Below are 9,833 nucleotides of genomic sequence, written 5' to 3'. Positions count from 1 at the left end.
TTGATACTTTCGTCTGACAAGCCAACAAACCTGACAATCTCATTTTAAGGCATCTGCAATTTGAAGGGAAAAAAATGTACACTCTAATGTCATTGTGCCCTCCCCAAAAGAGGAGGGGTTGGACCCACTTGGAGTACGACATGCTGAAATGCTGTCAGAATTCTTAAAATTAAACAAAAACCCTCTTGGTGTTACAAGTGGGAAGACAATAGCAGCCACTGCCTGAATAGATAGCTGTCACTCTAGAAGACAGCCTGCCGGCAACTCAGAGAGCTTTCTTTTGAGAAGTACTAAAGATGGAGCTAGAGAAGGTGTTGTCCCTGGGTACCACATTCCGGGTGGGAAATCTTCACCTGGCTTGTGTGTTGGGTAGTTTGGTGGGGTGGGGAGGTCACTCATCTCAGGCCACCATTCTGCCTCAGAAAAACAAAGGCCTCACTCAGGGGATGAACTGACAGAGGCAGGTCATGTGGTAAGGGCGCATTAATCCAGAAAACTGCACATCAAAGCTGTGTACACTCACTCCTCCCTAAGATTTCACGGTTCCATTGAATACTCCTGCCCTCAGTTCAGTGGTTTTTGCCCCTGCCCGGTTTTTTCTTTTTTAAACATGCAGACTTTCAATCAAAATCAAGCTCGCATTCTTAAGAAACTTAGTTCGTGGAATAAACGAAAGAGAAAAACTCTAGCCAGTACTGATCCTTCAGAAGAGGAAAAGCCCCCAAGATGCTTAATGGGGGAAAAAAGGAGGGGAAAAAAATCCTCCACTGCGTTTGCGTTTGTGCCGGTGGCGCCACGCTCCGCAGCTGGCTTTGAAAGAGCAGAGCAGAACTCACACCTCAGCGGTCAGAGTCAAGGCCTTACACTTGCGGGGCTGCGTGTGTCTGGAATCAAGTCCCAGGCTTAATCAGAAGCAGATGAGAGTGCCCCTCTGTGACCCCAGCACACGCGGCCATGCGGGGTTGCTGCGAGGAGGCTCACCTTTGCGCAAAAGAAGGCTCTAATCTTGATCCTGTTCCCATTGCTGCAAGAATGGTCCTGGTTGTGTGGCCCCAGTCTTTTTTCCGTGCCTGGCTACTCTGATCCTTTCTTGCCCGGGTGAAAGAACTGAGTGGCGCGGCCGCGGGGCTCCCTCCCTCCATCCTCATCTGGTAGCAGGCTTTTACAACCCCCAGTCCTTCCTCACAGGTAGGAGCACATCACAACTCATTAGTAATTTACTGCTACAGTAATTTTTATAATTACTGCCAGGAGGCCTCATTAAATTTGATCTAATGAATAAATATTGTATTTTTCAACGTGATTACCAGAACAGCTTAAGCTGAGTGCCATAAACAATTATTTTCCTCAGTACTCAGGATGTTGGTGACTATTGATTTTTATTTCATAAAGAATTTACTGTGGTAATATACCAGTATAAATGATTTCAGAAATAGGCACCATCTCTGTATCAATTCACAAGCAACTCCCAGCCCCAAAAGCAGTGATTCGAAAGGGTTGCCAGGAAGAAGGAAAAGAAAATACAGCGAGAGGAGAGCCCAGTGTCTGTGACCTCACTTGAAAATTTCCAAAGTAAAAAACTACCACCAGGGCGTAATGGGAGGCTCATTGTCAACCCCCGCACCCCTCCCCCGCCCCCCAGTATTTATGTATATGCTTCCTCCAGTGACTATGTTGTACCTTTTGTTTGTTTTTGTTTTTGAGACAGGGTTTCTCCGTGTAGCCCTGACTGTCCTAGCTATGATTTGTAGACCAGGCTGGCCTTGAACTCAGAGATCCGCTTGCCTCTGCCTCCAGTGTAATGGGATTAAATGCGCTACCACACCTGGCTATTTTGTGCTTTCTGCTCTTCTATTTCTTACTTAATTCCTTTCTTTCTTTTCCTTTTGTAATGTTGTGTTAGCAATCTTTCACAGTTTATCACCACAATCCCCGTTTTCCTACCTCTTTTAATGTCTATTCCCCTTAACACCGTCCTTTTAATATAACCACCATGACATGTGCTGGGATTCTCTGGGGTTTTAGTCTCACCTTCTAACCAAAGCAGAGATCTGCTGCTGTAGACGGTCATTGCTTTCTGGCCTTTAAGGTACAGTTTAGGTAAAATGAGGTCATATGGATAGACTCCAATCAATTGGAGTGGTGCTCTTAGAAAGAGGAAATGTGGACACAATACAGAGAAAAGTCATCTGACAACAGCAGAGACATCCACTTACAAGCCAAGGGCAGGTCCCTGGAGCAACCAACCCCTGTCTGAAACGTCCAGCGTTCAGAATGGTGATTTTAAAAAAAAATCTGTTTAAACCATCAGTATGTTTTGCATCCATTTGCATATTTTAACTCAGACAGAATTGTACATTGATACATGTGTGTTTTATATGGAGTGGTGAAATCAGGGTCTTCACAGATGCCCCAGGAAACTTGTACAACAGTCTTCACAGACTGGCCAGATGAGCCCAAAGGCTAAGAGCAGAGAGTCAAGAAGAAGACAACAGCGATATGATCAGAAGATCTCAGAACAGCAGCAACAGCAGCACAAGGCCACTCTTCTCTCACTCAGAGATGCTGAAGGCCAGGGACTGAGCAGGGATTAGACAATCATCTCTCCTCTACAATGCTTGAGACCTCACCGAGAAGCAGGAAGGCTGGGGAGGGCAGGGAGGGAGCGTGGCGGGTGCAGCAGCTAAGGTCCAGTATCATCACAAGGCCTGACCTCTCCCACTCATAGTGTGTGGGCAGCCGTTGGCTAGAATAAATCTGTGCCCACTAATATGTGGTGTCTTAGAAGTATGGGTTTCCTAACTACATGGTGGCTGGGTTCTAAGAGCAGGGAGAGAGTAAGATGCCGTTCAGGCCTTCTGAACCAAACCTTGCAAGGCCAACACTGACATTTCCCAATGTTCTATTCATCAAGACAAATGCTTGCTTGGCAGATTAGCTTTTATAGTCAACATGACACAACCGCAGGCTTAACTGGGGAGAGGTTTGCAGTGAGGAGGAGTTTAGCTCAGCTCACCCTGGGAGATTTATATATTTTGGTTTTTGTTTTGTTTTGTTTTGTTTTGTTTTGTTTTTGTTTTTGTTTTTGTTTTTTGTTTGTTTCGTTTTGGAAACAGAGTCTCACTACTTAGCTCTGTCTGTCCTGGAACTCACAATTGGAGACCCAGACTTACCTTGAACTCACAAAGCTCTCTCCTCCTCAGCTTCCCAAGTGCTAGGATTAGAAGCTGTGTGGCACCGTGCCTGGCTGGCTGGAGGATTATCTTGATGGTCTTAACTAAAGTGATAGGACCCATCATGAAAGCCAGCAACACCATGCCTGCTTTGGGGGCCCTAAGTTGTACTAGACAAAGCTAGTTGTGTGCTAGTGCGCATGCGTTCATTTTCTCCACTAACCTATGGGACTTGGTCCCACTGTTTTCAGGTCTTCCCAACCTACCTTTCCTGCTAAGATGAACTGTAGCCTGGGACTAAAATGCACCCTTTCTCCCCCAAGTTCCTTTTTGTCAGGATATGGCATCACAACAACAGAAATGAAAGAACAACCACCTTGGGGGGCGGGGCAAGTACGGGTGCATCAGACTACAGGGCAAAGGGAATGAGTGACACTGGGGAAAGGAGATGAACCCAGGAATATGATGTTAGGGCAATTTCTTGGAAAACGCCATCCGCCTCTCTTGGACAAAATTTCAGTCCTGTTTCCTTGTTCTTAAAGTGGAATATGCAAACTCAACCTGTTTGGTTGTTGAAAGGGTTAAAGTAGCAGTTCCAGAGCACAGCACCCTGTGCCCAGCAAGGACTTAGGAAAGCCTAGTTATTCCCCAAGACAGGGTTTCTCTGTGTAGCCCTGGCTGTCCTGGAACTCACTCTGTAGACCAGGCTAGCCTTGAACTCAAAAATCAGCCGTCTCTGCCTCCCAAGTGCTGGGATTAAAGACGTGCACCACCACCGCCCAGCATGGATGCCTAGTTACTCTTATTTGGGACCAAGCTCTTTATTCTAGACCTGCCTAGAGGGATGAGCAAAACCTGAGGCTGATCCCACCTACCCAGAGCCAGGAGCTTCCCCCTAGTCCTTGACCCTCTCCATTCACAGGCAGTGAGCCTCCTTGCTCAAACCCAGCCTCCTTGCTTGGTGGTTTAGTCCCTGGGAGCTCTGGGGAAGTCCCATTAGTTGATATTGTTGTTCTTCCTATGGGGTTGCAATCCCCTTCAGCTTCTTCAGTCCTTCCTCTAACTCTTCCATTGGGAGCCAACATTTGAAATGTAAGTAAATAAAATAACCAATTTTTTAAAGGAAAAAACCAAACCAGTAACAATAACAAAACAAAAACAAAAACAAAAAACCCAGCCTCCTCCATCTCTCAACCAAATTATCTCCACAGCACTCATTCAGGAATAGAGTTGGGACCCCACAGTAGCCATTAATTAATCCAGTTCTCTCTTGTCTAAGCCCTCTCAGGGGCATTTGCTTGAAATGATCAGAGAAAACTGCTTAGTCTGAGAAAAATTGATCCATCATGTTTGGACAAAAGCCTAACTTGAAAAAGTACATTGCAAAACAGTATCCCCGATATCTTGTTAATAAGATAGATAGATAGATAGATAGATAGATAGATAGATAGATAGATAGATAGATGAAAGATAGATAAAACACATATATACCCAGATACAGAGAGTTTTAAATGTTGAGTTTTAAGAATGTTTACCTCAGGGTGATGAGATCAGAGTTCTCCTTTGTGCTTTAACATCCCACATTCCTTACAATACAGATTAACATTGTAGTCAGAACACCAACTAAACCCACATTGACGTATTGGATTTTGTAAGGATGCTCATTCCCACAGAGTAACAGACGGCAGGACTGATGCTGTGGTACAGCAAGAGACCAAGGTAGACACTTGGTCTCCTCTTAGAGTGACTCCCTTAAGATCACTGACATATGATCACATTACTTCTCCTGTGTTTGAAAAATAAGAATGCTTTAAAGAGCTCTCTCTTTCAACATGGTTGACCACTTAGTACTCATTTCTCATGCTGGAGCGTGGCGTGTTCTGTGCATATATTTGTGGCTGCATCATTAACAGGGCACATTCTTGGAGAATTGAATTTTAAGCAGATTAGGGAAGTTCAGTACATGAGTGTTGGGACCCAGCAAGACAGAGCAAAGCCACTGTGATATGGGGGAATGCCCCCAACCTGTGGGTGCAATGCAACTCGGCCTAGACGTCTCCCGCAGACAGATGGAAAGTCTGTTTGGTTCCCCTCCCTCACTGCTGAGGAGTAGAAGTCAACTGTCCATGGAGAACTAGGTGAAGTCACATGTGTTCTGGAAACTTCTGGTAAATCTAGAACTTGGAGGTCAGGTCTCTTGAAGACAGACTTAGTTCCCAGCCTTTACCTGAGGTCAAGTTCGCCCCACACCAAGCCTGGTCAGCTAACCAGGGGCAGCCTTCTGGTGGCCCCATTCCTAAAGACATGCTGATTCTGAGAAACCAGCAGATGCAGAAAGGAAAGCTGTAGTTCACAAAAGGATAAAAATGAACTGAATTGAAGGGACCTAAGAAAAGAGTAATTTTTTTTTACTTAATGTTATGTAATATGAGTACACTGTAGCTATACAGATGGTTCAGATGGTTGTGAGCCTTCATGGAATTTTTTTAGGACCTCTGTTTGCTCCAGTCAACCCTGCTCACTCCGGTTAACTCTGCTCACTCGGGCCCAAAGATTTATTTATTACTATACACAAGTACATTGTAGCTGTCTTCAGACGCACCAGAAGAGGGCATCAGATCTCAATACAGGTGGTTGTGAGCCACCATATGGTTGCTGGGATTTGAACTCAGGACCTTTGGTAGAGCAGTCAGTGCTCTTACCTGCTGAGCCATCTCGCCAGCCTGAAAAGAGTATTCTTTTTTTTTTTTTTAAAGAGTATTCTTAAAGAAATTTAAAATAGATTCTATGGAAAATGAATAATGACAGGACAAGAATGGACTCTTGAATGTTAAAAATATTACTAAAAAACAATGTTAATTGAATTGTATGAAATTCCTGATATTTGATCATGTTGTTGTACATAAATAGCAATTCTACATGATTGAACCTAGGTTAAGGATTTGCAACCTCACTAGATGTAGGAGTCTACATGAATGAAAAAGATGAAAACACAGAATCCATACAGAAGATCTGGAACATAGGAAAGAGAGAATAAAACCACACACACACACACATAAGTAACAACAAAATTGAGGGAAGTAAGTTATATTTAATAATAGAAAATTTTCCCTAGAAAAATAGGATTTGGTTTTGGTTTTTCAAAACAGGGTTTCTCTGTGCAGCTCTGGATATCCTGGAACCCACTCCCCAAACTCGCAGAGATCCACCTGCTTCCCAGCGCTGGGATTAAAGGCAGGTACCATCATGCCTGGCCGGAATAGGATAATTTTAACTGAAGAGTGTTGGTCAGAATAAACGGGGGAGGGGGCCAGCAAAGCAAAAGTCACCAAGATGCTTCATTGTGCAGTTTCAGTACTCAGAAAAATCAAATCTCAAAAGCATCAAGAGAAAAATACAGGCTGATGCCAGAAACATCTTTCTTTGGCCACCCAGAATAGATTCTGGGTGGCGAAGAACCCAACCAGGAAAACCAAGAGAAACAATTCTACTTCAAATCCTCATTCCATCCAAGCTACTAATCAGGTTTGTAAACAAAATACTTTCCAATGCATGCAAGGATGTCTCTCCTACTCTTTCTGGGGAAACTGCGGGCCGGAGGAAGTCTTCAGTAAAACGAGAGAGGAAACCAGCAGAAGGGAAATGAACATTAGAGAACGAAGGTTATTAGTTATCTTTCCTGTGGCTATCACAAAAGACCCTAACAACAGCAGCTTAAGGAAGCTCACAGTTCCGGGTAGTTCATCACGGCAGGGAGAGGATGGCCGCAGGAAACTGAGGCACCTGGTCAGCCATCCTGATCAGTGTTTGCGCATGCCCAGCGGGTGAACGTCTCCTCTGTGACGCTAGATCTTATCAGGTTGACAAAGAATACTAACCATCACGTCACCCCGGCAAGACAAGTGTGCAGCACAAAACAGGGATGACTCTGTGCCTTCTCGTGAAGAGGATTCCAGGCAAAGTGGAATGACCGAGAAGCGATACACAGATGAGAGACCTGGCAAGAGGGTAAAATGTTAGGAGGGAAGGGTGAACTGTAAGCCTGGGAGAAGAGCTGAAGTTTCTAAGACGGGAGAAGAAAACTTTAATTCACAAGTCTCTGGTGTAGCTCAGTGAGAAAACACCTACCTAGCTTATAAGAAACAGTGGGTTTGTTCCCAACTATCACACACATAAAGAGTGATACAGTTTTGAATAATCACTGTACTGTTCAAATAGAAAATTGAGCCAGTGAGATGGCTCAGTGGGTAAAGGCACTTTGCCACAAAACCTGACAACTCGACTTCAAACCTAAGGACCCGTGCGTAGGAGAGAACCAGTTCCCACAAGTTGTCCTCTGGTCTCCCCACCCATTCCTGTATCCATACATCTGTGTAGGTAAAGCAGAAATAATATATTTACAGTTGCACTTAAATGTATACAGGCACTCAAACATAAAATAATATAAATAAATCATTTTTAAAAAGATTTATTTATTTATTATATGTAAGTACACTGTAGCTGTCTTCAGACACTCCAGAAGAGGGCGCTAGATCTCGTTACGGATGGTTGTGAGCCACCATGTGGTTGCTGGGATTTGAACTCTGGACCTTCGGAAGAGCAGTCAGGTGCTCTTACCCACTGAGCCATCTCACCAGCCCTGAATAAATCATTTTTATCTTAAATAGAGAATACCATCGATGGTGATACTCTCCTTTGAGGCTAAAGGCTGAGATGCCTAACAGAAGGAAAGTCAATGTAATTATGTCACTTAATACAGTAGTAAACATTATCTTCAGCCCAAGAAACCAAACTCTAACTGTAGCAATTGGCGAGTGGTAGGCTTATGGGTGACTTCAATTATGAAGTCCCATTTTCCTATAATAAGGAGTTAAGAGACATTTATAGCCTTCAAAATAAATGAAACAAAAAAAATAAAATAAAAATTTAAAAATGTAACTTGCATATGAAGCGAGGCTTATGTCCTAATTGGGTTTCTGTTATGAACATTGTATACATACAATGAACTTACATATATGTAGGCAAACACTCATACATAAAATTTAAACATCTTTGAAATAACATCTTTGTTTCTTTTTGTTTTGATTTTGTTTTTTGAGACAGGGTTTCTCTGTGTAGTCCTGGCTGTCCTGGAACTTGCTCTGTAGACCAAGCTGGACTTGAACTCAGAGATCTGCTTGCCTCCGTTTCCAGAGTGCTGGGATTAAAGGCATGCGCCAGCACACCAGGCCAAGAACATCATTTAAGCCGAAGTAGGAGACGTGATGCGTTCTACAGCACCGGTAAGCCTGAGAAACCCGGCAGACACTAGGTGATAGAAACAAACACAACCCCCTTGTGCTAGCCTTGGGGGAAGCAGGAATTTAACTGTGGAACTGCTTCCAGCGGATTAGCTGATGAGCCTGCGGCAGGGCACTTTCTGATTGGCTTGTGAGCACGTCTGCAGGGCAAGTTCTGGTTAATGACTGAGGTGGGAGGGCCCAGGGCCCAGCCCACTGCAGGCAGTGACACAACCCCCTAGCAGGTATTCCTGTATTGGACAGGAAAGTGAGTTGTACAAGCCCCTGGGGCAAACCAGTAAGCTCGTCTCTCCTCCTTGGTTCCTGGCTTTATTTTCCTCAAGGTTGGACTGTAATGGAGCAGGACATGTAAACAAAATAAACCCTTTCTGCCCCAAGGTCCTTTTAATCATGATGCCGACCCCAGCAACAGAAACTCAAGCGGAACACTACCGAATATGCATTTCAAACATCCAGAACTGGCAAGTCTAGAAAGCACATGGGCTCAGGAGCTTGGAGAGGGAGGACAGAGGTGGGGTGGGTGGAGGGAGGCAGGGAAGGGGTCAGTCTTTAGAGTGAGAGACTTCTGGGAGTGAGGTAAGGATGGTCTGCAGTTACAGCCAGAGCGGTTACACGTACAGCACCCTGAACACACTGGAAGCCAACAAATTCTACATTTTGAAATGGTAAATTTTATTTCAAGTTTTTTTTGTTTTTGTTTTTTAACTTAAGAAAAAAGAGTAGCAAAATGCTAGGCACAAACCAGAGACCCAGTCACCTTGATGCTAGTTAGATGGCTTCTGAAGCCTGGTTCTATCGTAAAAAACAAAACTAAATTGCCACAGAAACCTTGCTCTCTGGGGTAGCTCTCCAACTGGTCCTCTCATTGCGCCTGCTGAAATCAATTAATAGTGTTCTTGGTGTCTGCCCTAATCATCATGCAGGCAAAGGAAATTTAGTCAATATCTTTTTCTCCCTCCCCAACACTGAAAAATAAGATAAATAGATCTATCTTCCTAATTTCACTTAGTCATTTCATTCAGTAGCATCTGTTTATCGTGATTTACAAGAATTTGGCTGGCAATGAGATTTGCTGAAAGCATTTGCATAAAGGAATTTTATTTACATATTTTCCTCCTTAAGCACCACAATACTTAAAATGGTCCTGTCTGGGGAGCCCAGGCAAGAACCAGAGACAGTCAGTCATTACTTCTTGAAAGCCATACTGGATGGAGGAGGAAGAAGAGGAAGAAGAGGAGGAGGAGGAAGAGGAGGAAGGGGAGGAGGAGGAGGAAGAGGAGGAGAAAAAGAAGGAGAAGGAAGAAGAGGAGGAGGAAGAGGAGGAAGGGGAGGAGGAGGAGAAGGAGGAGTAGAAGGAGGA

The sequence above is a fragment of the Mus caroli genome, chromosome 2 (assembly GCF_900094665.2).
Source record: "Mus caroli chromosome 2, CAROLI_EIJ_v1.1, whole genome shotgun sequence".
NCBI lineage: Eukaryota > Metazoa > Chordata > Mammalia > Rodentia > Muridae > Mus > Mus caroli.
This window is presented reverse-complemented; position numbering follows the sequence as displayed.